The sequence below is a fragment of the Saccopteryx bilineata genome, chromosome 3 (genome assembly GCF_036850765.1).
Source record: "Saccopteryx bilineata isolate mSacBil1 chromosome 3, mSacBil1_pri_phased_curated, whole genome shotgun sequence".
Taxonomy (NCBI): Eukaryota; Metazoa; Chordata; class Mammalia; order Chiroptera; family Emballonuridae; genus Saccopteryx; species Saccopteryx bilineata.
Window position 1 is genome coordinate 54746953 of NC_089492.1, and position 14396 is coordinate 54761348.

General features: G+C 40.8%; 1 protein-coding gene across 4 annotated transcripts in view; it reads left to right on the top strand.

Annotated features, from left to right (window-relative positions):
- LYN (LYN proto-oncogene, Src family tyrosine kinase) overlaps positions 1-14396 on the top strand; it is a 122891-nt gene that overhangs the window by 23812 nt on the left and 84683 nt on the right. The window contains exon 1 of one of the 4 annotated variants that reach the window (XM_066266143.1): positions 9789-9823. The exons of 2 other annotated variants lie outside the window; for them this stretch is intronic. The gene's annotated coding sequence lies outside the window, so the exon portion shown is untranslated. Of the gene's footprint in view, positions 1-9788; positions 9824-14396 lie in introns of those variants that run through there. One more of the 4 variants, XM_066266146.1, reaches the window with a different exon arrangement.

Here is a 14396-nt window from a genome sequence, read left to right on the forward strand (position 1 = left end):
CGTGGTCAGTCCTGACAGATCCACTCTTCTCCCATGGCTTTGAAGCTTGTCTAACATACCTCGGCTGTGTCACCTGTCACATCTCATCCAGTGGTGGGATTCAAATAATTTAATAACCAGTTCTCTGCCCTAATGACCATTTTAAGTATACAAGAACAATATTACCAAAGAGTAGTTTATTATTTTATGCATTTAATTCTTAAATAAGAACAAGAAAAGAGGTACACAAAACTAGATTATAAGAAAGATTTTTAAAATAGTAATGAAAAATATTAAATAATACTTGACAAAAAAAACAATAAAACTGTTATATAAGATATTTCCATATTGCTTCTTGATCAGCGTCCTCACTTGCAATTTTCTTCGCTTTTATCAGAGCCTCACTGGCTGTGTGATTTATCCTTAACCGTCTTTTCACTGCAGGAGTATGATCCCATTCCTTTAGAGGTGGGCTGATTAGAGAAATAGTCACTGTATTTGATGTATTAGAAATAGTTGGGTGACTTCCCTTCTTTGAACATACTATGTTCATCTTTGAAAAACCCCACCTTAGAGAGAACCTTAATTACAAGTGCCATTTTAGCAACTGGTTCGCCGAACAAAAAAAAAAAATGAAGTATCAGTTCTGCCCAACGGGGCAAACCAGCTGAATCCCACCACTGCTCTCATCAGAGTGAACATTTATCTGCCTGGTTCCCTCATTGTGCCCTGATCTCCGAGGGCAAAGGATGCCTTGCTCATCCTTGTTTCCTGGGCCTCCATGTAAGGCTTTCATGAAAGGGTGCTGAAAGCCAAGAGGTCCTCGTGTCAGAACTTGGCTTCGTATATTTCCAAGGTTTTCTTAAAGAAATATGTGCCCATATTTTTCAGAACTGTATCTGTAAAATGGTTAAAGAAACTGTGAGAGTATCGAACCCTGAAATGGGGAGCAGTTGGTATGACTTCCTAGAACCATTTGCTTCTATTGAACATGTGTGCTCTTTGTCTCTTCCTTCCTGCTGGTGTCAGCTGATGGATTCCCACTGCCTGCACCATGACTTATGCACTTCCCTTCCTCCTGTGCCCTGTGGTTTCCTGTCCTGCCTTCAAATGGTCTATCTGAAGGACACCAGAGGGCCTGAATGACCATTGCAGATATTTCATTCTCCTAGCAGCTCAGAGTTGAAACTAAACCTTCATGTTTTTCTTCTTTGGAAACCCCACAATTCCAAGAGTAAGGAGGTGAAAGAGCAGGAGGGATTATCATATGTTGCTGTTTATGGTCTTGGCCATATTGCTTCTTAGCTGGCCCATGGATGTTCCAAGGCCAGCCCTTTCTTCTTCTCTTAAGCCTGTAAGCCAAAAATAGAGCTATATGGGATAAGGGCTTCCATTTCCAGACAGCTAAACAATTTATACCATTTTTAATTGCACATTCTTATTTAAACATAGTTTTGAATATATGCTCAGCATTTCATCCTTGGTCTTCAATTTTAAGCATTTTCTTCATAGTAAGGCTATCAGCTTACATCAAAAAGAGTGTTTTGCTTACAGCTCAAGAGTCCTCGCTTTCAGTTTCCCTTGGATTTTCATCTTGTTCAGTTGAATTCAGTATATGGCATCTCTGCTTTTCATACCATTTATATCAACACCTTGGTCTTTGGCTTTCTACTAAGTGTTTAATTTTTAAAATTGATATCAGAAAAAGAGAGAGGAAGGGAGAGAAAGAGAAAGAAATATTTGTTGTTCCACTTGGTTGTGCACTTATTGGTTGCTTCTTACATGTGCCCTGACCAGGGATTGAACTTGTGACCTTGGTGCATCAGGATGACACTCCAACCAACTGAGCAACCTGGTCAGGGCCTCTATTGAGTGTCTAAAATCACAAATTTAAAGTACAATGAAACGCTCATTAGCTGCATCAACTGTCCCCTTACACTGATTAGCACACCACTGCTGGTGACTCTGAACTTGGAGGGGCAGGCGGCAATACCATGCAAGAGATGGAAATGTGAATCAGCTGCTTGATGGGAAAAATTCTGAATTGCACGCAGGAAAGATTGTTTAAGAAAGTCAACATATCTTCTAAAGGTTGAACATACAAAAGTGAAGAAGACTGCTTGGAATTTTATTTTTAGAGGGAAAGGGAGAAATGAGAAACATCAAGTGATAGTTGCATCACTTTAGTTGTTCATTGATTGCTTCTCTTACGTGCCTTGACCAGGGCACTCCAGCAGAGTCAGTAACCCCTTGTTCAAGCCAGCAACCTTAGACTCAAGCCAGTGACCTTGGGCTTCAAGGCAGCAACCTTTGGGCTCAGGCCAGCGACCATGGGGTCATGTCTATGATCCCACACTCAATCTGGTAGCCCTGTGCTCAAGCTGGATGAGCCCGCATTCAAGCTGGCGACCTTGGCGTTTTGAATCTTGAATCTCAGCATCGCAGGTTGATAGTCTATCCACTGCACCACCACCAGCCAGGCAAGATTGCTTATAATTTAAGGAAATCTCATTTTAAAGATGGGAAACTCATTCATTCATTCATGAGCAAATAGACATGGAGGAACTGTTAAATGCCAGGTTTAGTTCTAGGTGCTCTGGAGACAGTGAACAAGGGACAAGTCTTTGCTCTAATAGTGTGTGCATTGCCAGTGGGGACAATAAGATAATATAGTAATAAATAGCTCTGGTTGGATGAGGGTCCTGGGGAAAGTAAGACAGAAATGGAATAGCCGGTGTGTGAGTACTGGGGGATGCTGCGTTAGCTAGGCTGGGGTGGGGAGGTGTTTTAGCTGTGATCTGACTGATGTGGAAGACAAGAACAGGGAAAGGATTCTGGGCATAGAAGGCAGCAGGTACAAAGGTATGATGATGAGCATAGGTGTCTGTAAAGACAGCTCCTGGATTGCAGCCAGAAGGTGAGAGAGATTGGAGAAGCAAGTAGAGGGCCCTCTTCAGCCTTCTCCAATCAAAGGCCTGAAGAACTTCCTAAAGAAATTAGTTTTCAGTCCAAATTCTAAAGAAAGTGGGAGGAGGGCGGAGGCTTTTGATCAATAAATGAAGATTCAGTTGTGTGTGGGGAACATGAAGGCAGATAGGGGTGCCTGAATCAGCAAATAAAAATGTAGAATGCCGGCAAGTTAAACATAAAGTTCAGGTAAGTGAGAAATTATTTCTTAGTATGAGTATGTTTCATGAAATCTTATTTGGAACATACTTATATTAAAAAAGTGATTTGTTATTTCTGTGAAATTCTAGAGTAACTAGATATCCTGTATTTTATCTGGCTGTTGAGGAGACCCTGCAGGAGGCTTTGCTGGTGGAACTGAGGAGGGATCAGATTGCGGACAGGTTGTGAATGTCAAGTGCAAGGCCTAGATAATGAATTGGATTTGGGGAGTGAGGAAAAAAGGAGCCAAGGATGACTTCTAGGTTTCCATCCTCAGTGCCTGAGGATGCCTTTACTGAAATGGAGCAGATGGGAGGGTGGGTCCAGTGTGCTGGGATGTGGACAAGCCCTGTGTAAGGCTGTGGTAGATGACGTGGAGATGGGGACATTGGATTCTAAGTGAGCTAAAAATTATGGTTTGTTTATCACCCATCCCCATTCTTCCAGCCTTCTCCCCCAATGTGGCCCTACCTCCCCTAGTGTTTCTCTGCTCAAACAGAAGCAATTCAGACTGGGATGAGCTACTTCCTGAATGAACATTTAAACCCCAGCCAGACTGCTGTTAAGAAAAATGTTGGGAAAAATACATGTATTTCCTAGAACTTGAACTAAAGAATATTTCTATTTCATTATGTAACAGATTTCTGTGTGGCTCTTTTGTAATGAATCCTTAAGGATACATTGACAGACATAATGAAACACAACAATTTGTGCAATGAGCTAATTATGCCTCAGTCAAGGATGGACAATATCAATCAGACTCGAAAGTATTGCAGTCCAAATATTTATAAAATGCAATATTACAATTAGACCCTACCATGACTGCACTTAAGTATTTTCTCAAATTTTAGGCCAGATAAGAAATTCTTTCATCATGAGAAAAAAGCAAGGGAACATAAACACATAAGCCTTTGTGTAAAAAGTTTATTCATTTTGACTTCTTATATAGTACTGAAATTCTGTAAATAGATCGACATCTGGTATTATCAGCATTTAGCCATTAGGAGAAGAACTGATGATGCTATATAATAAAAACTTGTAAATCATGTATGTTATATAGTTAGTGGGAGATTTGCCTGAAACCACTTTATGAGATAATTCTCTCGATTACAGAGGGTTTGGATGTCATAGCCAGAGGATGTTTTACAAAAATCAAAGCAAGATGGATTTCATGAGCTTTTTTATCCTTTTCTCCACCCCCTCTTATTAAAATCTTTTAGCAAAGGATTTTACCAAAAATTCACATTAAGGTATAAACAGTAAATTTTACTGTGTTGCTCTCTTTCTAAAGGTACTCACATTTTAGTAGGGGACAAAGTATTGCCTAAGTCAAATCAATGTAAGAATTACCTATGTTGTTTGTTCCACGTGATTGCAACTCCCATCTGGATTCTAATTCCAGGTCTGCCTCATTAGGGCCCAGTAATATGTATTTTTAACAAATACCTTGGTCATTCTTGTAAAATAGCAAACCTCAGAAACACTGGAAAGGATTAAAGATGGAATTGTTGAATTCTAACTACATCGAAAGTATGTGCGAAGATAGCTTTTGGAAGGCTGGAGGAGAAATCATTGCGCATACATTATTTTATTAGTTAAGTAATTCAGCAAAGTGTTTTGAGTGTCTGTCTACTAATGGGGTTGGCAGTGTCCTGGGCCCTGACGACCCTGAGTCACTAAGAAATAAGCAGGGCTGTGCCTGAGAGGGCTGTGGACGGAGGGGTGTGCAGTTCTGCCTGGAGGGTCAGGACAGTTTTTCACACAGGACATGGTATTTGAAATGGGATATTTGAAACAAAAAGGAGGTTATTTGGGTATGATATTCCAGGAAGGAAGCAAGTGCAAAGGCAGGGAGGAGGTATGAAAGGTCTGAGGGTATTGGGTTTCATTGTGGCTTGTCTGTAGGATAGGTTGGAATGAGGTGAGCAGCTTATGAAATCAGGAAAATAAGTTCTTGTGAAGGGAGTTACTTGCCAAGCTCTATTGTGTGAGGAATGAGGAAACAAGAGGGAAGAGAAAACTGTAGTTGTTTTTGGAAAGATCACTGGAACAGCAGAGTACAGGGTTGAGAGTGGGTGGTGGTGGTGGTGGCGGTGGCGGTGTATGTGTGTGTGTGTGTGGGGGGGTAGAGATAGAATGGTAATGAAAAATCAAGAGAAAAGAAGGTCAGATTGAAGAGATTTTAGTACAGCCAGGTGAGGTACAGGGTCCCTGGAATGGAGTAGATTGGGGTTATTCAGGCATGAATTCTGAGGAGAATGGCGGGACACTGAGTGTATCCTCAGGAAGGCAACCTGCTGCTCCCTAAAAGTATGTTTTCTTTTTTTTTTTAGTGAGTGAGAGAGAGACAGAGAGAGAGAGAGACAAATACACACACACACACAGAGAGAGAGAGAGAGAGAGAGAGAGAGAGATAGAGGGACAGACAGGGACAGACAGACAAGAAGGGAGAGAGATAAAAAACATCAATTCTTCATTGCGGCACCTTAGTTGTTCATTGATTGCTTTCTCATATGTGCCTTGACCGGGCGAATCCAGCAGAGCCAATGACCCCTTGCTCAAGCCAGCAACCTTGGGCTCAAGCCAGTGACTCTGGGCTTCAAGCCAGCAACCTTTGGGCTCAAGCCAGCAACCTTTGGGCTCAAGCCAGCGACCATATGATCAAAATATCTTTGATCCCACGCTCAAGCCAGCAACCTCAGGTTCTCACGCCTGGGTCCACAGCATCCCAGGGCGACACTCTATCCACTGCGCCACCGCCTGGTCAGGCATATTTTCTGTTTCACATGAACTATGCTAAAATGACCCCATAATTTAGGGTGCAAATACTCCCTTAAAGTAAGAATAAAGAAGAAAAAAGTAAAATGTTCTTACTTGTTAGTGTGAGAAGTGTTCAGTTCCTTGGATGCTCAGGTGTGATTGTGTGGTTGGTTCAGGCCCAGTCAGCTGCCATGACCAGGGCCCTGGTGAGACGACAGCCCTTCAGGCCATCTTCATGCATTCAGTGACCTGCCCAAACTCTGGGACCTCCATCAGAGACCTCCAGTTTCAGTATTCCGGTGGGAAACCAGACAGCAGCTTCACCATGGTGGTTGTATTTTTTGTGCCTCCTTCCCACCACTAGCCTAACTCTCTCCTTCTAGACTTGAGAAAATTCTATACAGAACAAAATTGAATAGATTTACCTACTTGATAAAATGAGAAAGATTAAGGAAGTTACTGTTCTTTTAACTCCCTGTCCCTGTTCATTTTGTTTGTAACATTGGAGCCAAGTTTCAAGTGCAAAAATGGTGGACCATGCTAATGGATTGGTTTCAAGTGGGATTCAGGGACAGCTAAACTTGAAATTGGCTGAGGTTTCACCTGCTTTTAATTAAGATAATTTAATAATTTTCAATTAGACTGGAACAGTACAAATGGGGTTTTTTAATTAGATGAGAAAGTTACATTTTATAATGCTTATCATATTAACCAGAGTTGATGACTGAGGCCATACTCTGTTTTAAAGCCTATCCGTTATCCGTTCTTCCCTTTGAAATGTATCTTCTGATTGCAGCTTCCATCATGCTGTGTTACAGCTGCTGTCTCCCTGGCATTTTAGAATTGGGTGCTACCTGCTGTCCATATTGCAACTCTTACTGTTCTTTGCCTGATCTTTTGTGAACTTATGCAATGCAATTACAGATATCCTCAAGCCTCTGATATCCAGGTTTAGTTATGTTAAGTATAGTTTATTTAAATATATTTTTTAAAAATTCAAATCCTTTGAAAAATTGATACATCTGTGTAAAGAGAACCCAACATTGAAGTATTTGAGGTTCTGGACTAAGATCCTAACGGCTGGAATTCGGTTTTCTCACTTTTCCATATCCCTATTGCTGGACATGGGCATCACTGTCTGCTCTGTAAAATGAGGATCTTGAACTTTAATCAGTGGTTCTGGAGCTTTTGCAGGTATAAGAATCCCTGGAGAGATTTCTGGACGCTAGAATTGCTGGTGCCACCTGCACAGAGTGATTCTGCAAGTCTGGGTTAGAGCCTGAGACTTTGCATCTTTAACCTGTGCCCAGGAGATGTTGAGGTGGCTGGTCCAGATGACCTCTGAAGTCTTCTCCAGCTCAAAAATTTTGATTCTATGTTCTTCAGTAAAGCATCAAGAGAAGACTGATAACATTTCCCACACAGATGTTTGTATCTGCCTGTGGTGCCCTCAACTCTCTCCGGTGTATTCTGTAATCACTCCTTGCTCCTGCAATCCAGTCTCGCCCCTGTGGTTCTGTTTCTCTGTTTCAACAACTCATGCCACCAAGAAATCCTCTTCTTGTCAGCACAGTGTGGAGCCATTCTGTAGTGGGCTATGGTGGACAGTGGTCCTCACTTTCACTGGGCAGCCTCAAGTGCGGACTCTTCCTCCCACCCCGATACCTCTGAACAGCAAATGGTGCTTACCCAAGAGCAACCCAACTCTGGCTCCGTTGTTTACTGCCTCTGTCACCTTGGAGAAGTTGCTTTACCTCTCTAAGCCTCATCTTTCTCATCTGTTAAATGGGGATAATACAATAGTATCTGAAGAACTGTTGTAAGGATTAAATGAAACAGTCTATGTAAAGTGCTTGGCACAGTACCAGGTACATAGTAAGTGTTAAATAGATGTTAGTTTTCATCAGCTACTATCAGGGCAATGTTTTAATTGGAAAACAAGTTCAGCATGAATTATAGGTGATGATGCTTCTTACTCAAGTCCATTAAAAGTTACTTTACTAAAAATTAAATTCTCCTTACTTAAAAAGAATGTGAAGTAGCACTGTAAATAAAATCACTATTTAGATAAAACAACAGAAATTATGATTTCTGACAGAAAGGAATGGATATTCAATAAACATGCTCACTATATTTCATAAGCTCTAAGACTTAGATTTTTTACATTTTAATACCTCTGAAATCAGATACTATTGTATTATCCCCATTTAACAGATGAGAAAGATGAGGTTTAGAGAGGTAAAGCAACTTCTCCAAGGTGACAGTTAATACTACTTTAATATTTTGAAGGGTAGTAGCCATTCTTTTTCTTTTTAACAGTATATAAAGTAATGATATAAAAATCAGTATATCTCAGGTTCAGGAAAACATAGAACTTGAAGTAAGTCAATTTGGTAATTCTACTTTATGGTAAATTATTTTTGTAATAGTTCCATTTGTTAACTGTGTCTTCAGGAAAAAAATATTAAGTTGATCACTGGGCTAAAGAAGTACTGGTTTTAAAGAAACAGTTTATTTTATTTTTTGAGGGGAGAAAGAGAATATCAGGAGAAATATTGGATGTGTACAGCATTAATGCACTTTTAATATCAGTAAATTGGAATTGATGAGGTTGTTTCCCATTTTACACAGATAAACAGTCCTATTTTCTCATTTAAAAATTGTGCTTCTAAGCTCAACATTCTACTTCTGGACTTCATTAGAATCCTTTGGGTGACCTCGAAGGATTTAGACCTGATTTTCAAACATAATACCCCTCGGCAGGGCGTGTGTACAATGTAGACCACAGAGCAATGGAGACATATATTTACCTCTTTGAACAGCCGGCTGTAGTCTGTTACACTGGGACAGTTGTTCTAGTTGGGTATCCTGTCTTGGATGAGGATTCCTGAGCACCAGATGTAAAGGAAGATAGATATAAATCCTTCATCATGTACTGAATGTCACAGTGCCTCCACCCCTGAGAGAAGAGCAAGGACTGACCTCCAGCTGACTCTCTTCCAGAAATGCAGGAATGCTAACACTGCTCTTAGACTGTGCCGAATAAATGTGGCCTTAGGCAGTGTGTGTGTGTGTGTGTGTGTGTGTGTGTGTGTCTGTGTGCGAGAGAGGTCAGACAGAAAAGTTAAAAATCAGGTTTCTGTTTATTTGGAATATGACTGAGGTTAGGAAGAGTTATGATTTTAAAACTAGTCTTGAAACGTTTTTATATATTGATACTCTAATAACATTTTGTCCAACTTGAAGTTGAGGAAATGAAGAAGAAAAAGCAGGTGCTAACAAGCTGGTGGTATAAACTCCAAGAAGGAAAGGAAAAAAGTTTTCTAAATATGCACACACTGGATGATTATCTTTCATTAGCACAAAGACATGATATACTCAGCTCTTGAACACAGGGCCATGTCTTATGAAGACACTCCCAGTGTTCAACAAGTGGACAAGATCTCACATTCACAGATGTGTACAATTTGAGCTGGAAGACATAGATATTTTGTTTGACCCATCAGTTTTACAAGGGATGAGAAGACGTAGGTTCAGAAAAGATAAGGAATATATTTGGGATATTCAGTGGAAGAAGCTGTAAGAGATTCCTCCAGATTTCCTGATTTGAATACGGTTTCATATGTGTCAAATATGACTACATAAACGAAACTAATTTAAATTAAATAACTTGTTGTATTAGTAGAAGTTCTTTGGTTTCCATGGAAATCTCCTCTGGCTAGCTTAAGCAAAAATGCGGAATTATAGGAAGGAAGCTGAGGTATTGCTCAAAATTGCCCAGAATTGAATGAATTGCTGAGCAAGCAAAACTGCAGTGGGAAGAAACCAGGGTGGTCTGGGGACAGCAGCAGCTCACAGACTCGCCGCTGATACTGCCTCAGCTCAGCACGCTCGCCAGTCTGTCTCTGATCCAAATGTGAGTATGCACGGCCATTTCCTTTGTCTCTCTCTCCTGTCTCCCTGTGTTTCTTCATTGCTTTACCTCCACCTAAAAGTCTTCTAGGTACTGTTTCCCTGTGGGGATGTGAACACACTGATGTCCTGGCTTAACCCCCAGAGATTTGGATTTGACTGGTTTGTGGTAGAACTAGGGTACATGTATTTTTCTGAAAAGTCCTCAGGTTGTTCTGATGTGCAGCCAAGGTTAAGAATCATGGCATTATAGGTTGCTGGAACAAATACAGAATGTATGCCTATAGCCAGTGCAGCCGAAAAGGTGTTTAAAAGAATTAAGAATGACAAATCTAAGAAAGGATTATTAAGGAATAATAAGGCATTTATAGGGAGCCAGCCACACATAAGTGACATCTACCGGAACCCTCCCAGATTGAGTGCCTACTCTGTGCTGTGGGTGTATTATCTCAATTATTAATCCTTACAGTGTGGTAGGTAGCAATATCCTCATTTTCCAAATGAATCAACTCAGTTTGAGGGATGAAATGACTTCCCAAGTTCAATCAGTAGTTTGGGATTCAGACCAAGCCTGTGCCCTCAGTTCTTTGACAAACACCACCACCGGGCTGAATGCCCCAAGGTTCTGAGCGGCACTCTTACAGGTGCCCTGTGGGCCTCGGAGGGGCTGCGGAAAGGATTCCTCGCTCGCTTATCTGGAGGTTAAAACCATTAAAGGGGATGTGACTTTAATGGTAACAGATGACACTAGTAAGACATCCCTGCCTGACAGAAAGGACTGTGAATGTTGGGACAAATTACCATGGGAGAGGAGAGCACATTTTTAGCAAAAATGGTAAGAAAGAACAAGGATCTCAATTATTGTAAGAAAAGCAGAATTTTTAAGGCTAATCATGGGAAATGTGAAGAATGTAAGTGTGTGAGATTCTGAACATAAAAGTGATTTAGTTAACAAAGTAGAAAGAATAGAGGAGGGTGAAATGAAATTTTGATTTTTTTTTTTTTTAGGAAATTGAGACATAATTTAGTATTTGCACTTTTAGAGTTTTGTTGAGAAAAATGGGAAACATAACTTTGAATGTTCTGTTAATAAAGTACTTTTCATACGAATAATAGAATAGAATAAGCTCCACCGAGGAGTCCAGAAAGCGTCCCCTCTGTCAGGGTGATTTGGAAACAAATTGCTCCTACCACGGGGGCCTGTCTGCGAAGTCGTGAAGAAAGAAGCTGTAGTCCTTTTGGGTTTAACCATTAGGCAAATTTAGCTTCCTGGTTTCAGAAAGCGAAAACTCACCCACAAAAAGAAAATCCCAGGCCTGTGGGAACAAGTAACTTCCTCCTGCTGGGGCTGCTTGACCACCCTAATCTGCCTGTCCAGAGTCCCCTTCCTTTCAGTGAGGCTGAGGCTGGAGGGGTGTCCGGGGGGAGGCCAAGGGGCAATGGGGAGAGGGGAGAGAGAATGTGCCAGTTTGGACAAGTAGCGATACACACTGGCTGAGGTGTGGGGCTTGGGACATGACTCTGAAGGCAAAGCCGCCAGTTAGAGGCAGCTGTAAAATTCTGTGTGCACCTGGGAAAGGGAAGGACCTGGAGACTGTGTGTCCAGACTCTGCTCCTTTGTCTCCTTTGTCCTCCAGTCTCTAATAGCTTAAGGCCAAAAAATAGAACTCTTCATTTTTCACTCCCTTGGTGACACAATCAGGGAAAACGTCAAAGCCAATTGAAAAAGAAGTAACTGCAAATGCAGAACTGATTTTCCTGCCAAACACAAGGATTTGGCGGATTCATTGAGGGGATCCCAGTGTGAGTTGAGGAAGGATCTGCAGTCTGGACAACTTAACTTTCAGTAAAGCAAAGGGAGGGCTAGAATTGAGATCAGGAATTAGCTGGGATGCTTTAGTTGTTAATGGAAGCCATATTCATAAAGCCTCCTTAGCAATTTAAAAAATATTTTAAATTGATTAATTAATGTTAGAGAGAGAGAGAGAGAAAGGAAGGGGCGCAGGGAGAGACATACAGAAACAGAAATCTGTTTCTGCTGTGACTGGGAATCAAATCTCAAGCTTTGTGTTATGGGGATGATGCTTACCAACCGAGCTGACTGGCCAGGACAACAATTTTTTATTTAACAATTTTATTTGTGCAAAAGGTCACATGAGCCTTTCTTCACTTAAGTATGATAATGTCACTGTAATCTGGCTCTTTTTGTTTTGGGGGACAGGGAGGGAAAACAGGAAGTAACATTGTTCCCTTGTGAGTGAAGCATTTAACACATGCTATTTCATTTAATCCCCACAGTAACCCTTGAAGGAGGAGTATTATCTACATACGACAGTTGAGTAAAATGAAGTTTAATTAAGTAACTTGCTGATGTTTAAATGGCTATTAATAAACAGAGGAACCAGATTGCACTCAAATTTCCACTTCCTGAAGCCCTTTGCTACTTCATTTTGGGAAAATTATTTTTAAAAAAATATTTTTAGGCCAAATTCTTTTAATGATCACCAATTCTCAGTTCTGGCTGTTGTCATGGTCTAGATACGTCTGAAACTAAAACACCTTTAGGAAGTAACATTTACAGATCATCTATTATAAACCAAATAGATCTGGCTAATAATACAATGGGTTCTACTTATAGAATTGCTTCTGGCTGTAAGGTATATAGTCCTTGGATTTCTAAGTTCAACTGTAATTCAACAAATGTTGTTTTATTGCTGAGTTGGTAACTGGATGGTTGCTGTCTGTATGCTTTGGTGTGGATCAGAGTGTTCTACAAAGAGTTAGACTAGAAAGTGCCGCAGTCTAGTAGAGGAAAGAGCCGTATACACATTAACAGACAGACAATTCAAGAGTTTTATATTGACATAAAACAGAACTGTGAGAGATGTTCTGGGGTTTGTGGCTAAGTTCCAAATTGATTGTAGAGGGAAGAAACCAGAGGGAGAAAAAAGAAGGCTGTATAGACTGGGGGGACCAGGCAAGATTGGGTGTGAGTGAGGCTATGGAAGATGGGTCAGATTTGCCTCAATGGTTAAGAGCCAAGATACGAAGGCAGGCTGGCGCTGCCATGTCAGTAAATACAAATGTCTGTCCAGGACAGGAGGCATCTGTTTGGAGTAACATAGGTGAGATGGCGAGGTATGTTGGGGCCAGGCTGTGAGGGGCTGTGAGTGGCAAGTTGAATATTTGAGATTTTTACCTATTGGCAACATCTGGTATTGGTACTGGTAGCAGTATTAGAGGCAATGGTTTAATAATAATAATAATAATAATAATAATACCTCCTAACATTTTTTGAACATTTATTCTACTGGGTACTCTTTATTCAACAAATAAGTACTTATAGAGCATTTATAAGCATCAAACGTGCTCTCTGTCTGGCACTGCAACAGTGTACAGAACTGACAATAGTCTGCTCTCACAGGGTTTATATCCATGCGAGAAGAGAGAAATAGATCTTGTAACATACTGCAAGCGAAATCCTTGTCATAACGCTGTGGAAAATGTGCATAGAGAGGCGAGCAGGGGGGAATGAATGAGGGGACCTCACTGTTTTAGAGCTTGGTTCTTTATATAGGTAGGTACTAACTCATTTAATCAGGTAAATAATAGGCAGTCTTTGAGGAATTTTGAATATAAAGTGACATGAGGAAAATATAATTTACAAAATTGAGCAAAGAAGAGGGGAAAGACTGATGCTGCAGGGGAAGAGCTAGGAGGCAACTGCAGTAATCCAGAATGGTTACAGATAAATGGGTCTCTTAGTAACTACTGTCATGTAGGGTTTAGTAGAGAAAGAAGCCTTATTTATGGGGAAGAAACATCAGAATACACTGTTTATCCAGTTTATGTCTCTTCCTAAGCCTAGAAACAAAGAATTGTGAAACTGAAAAGGGTGTGATAGAGAGTTAATTCTACAGAATGAAATGTGATGCGGAGGGCACAAAGGTGGCAGAGGTTGACTAGGATGGTGAGAAAAATGAGAGAATTTCACGAAGAGAAATGGAAATTCAACAGAATATGCATCATACTGGTTAAGTGATTTAAAAGTTTCTAAAACAAATTGGAGGGCATCCTCTACAGTATTAATACTTATTTATTCAGAACCAGTAGTTTCTCCTTCTGGCAGTGTAGGCAAAATGAAATGTAAAGATGGTGGGTTCCCCGGGCCAGATGACCTCATGTCTCCTCTCCAGGGTGCACCTGGCCAGTGACCCCCCCCCCCCCCCGCGCTGTCTTTCTGCCTCACTGCTTCAGCTGACAGCACACACCTGTTCTGTCCTAACCTGCTGCCTGTTGCTGCTCACTTTCAAAATTACAGGCTCCCCGGCTCCCAAACATGCTTGATTCTCAGCAAACCTGGGCATCTCAGTAATTTTTTCAATGGCCATCTTAGAGCAGAGGAGACTAAAGAGTTCTATTCATTAGGTAGTTAGATCCAAACCACTTAATATGTATGTGTTATAACAACTTTGAAAAGATAATACACATATGTTGAAAGCAAAAAAATAAAATAAAATCGTGTTATTCTTAAATGACCGCTACTGATGTGATGCACTAATGAGCTGGGCAAGCCT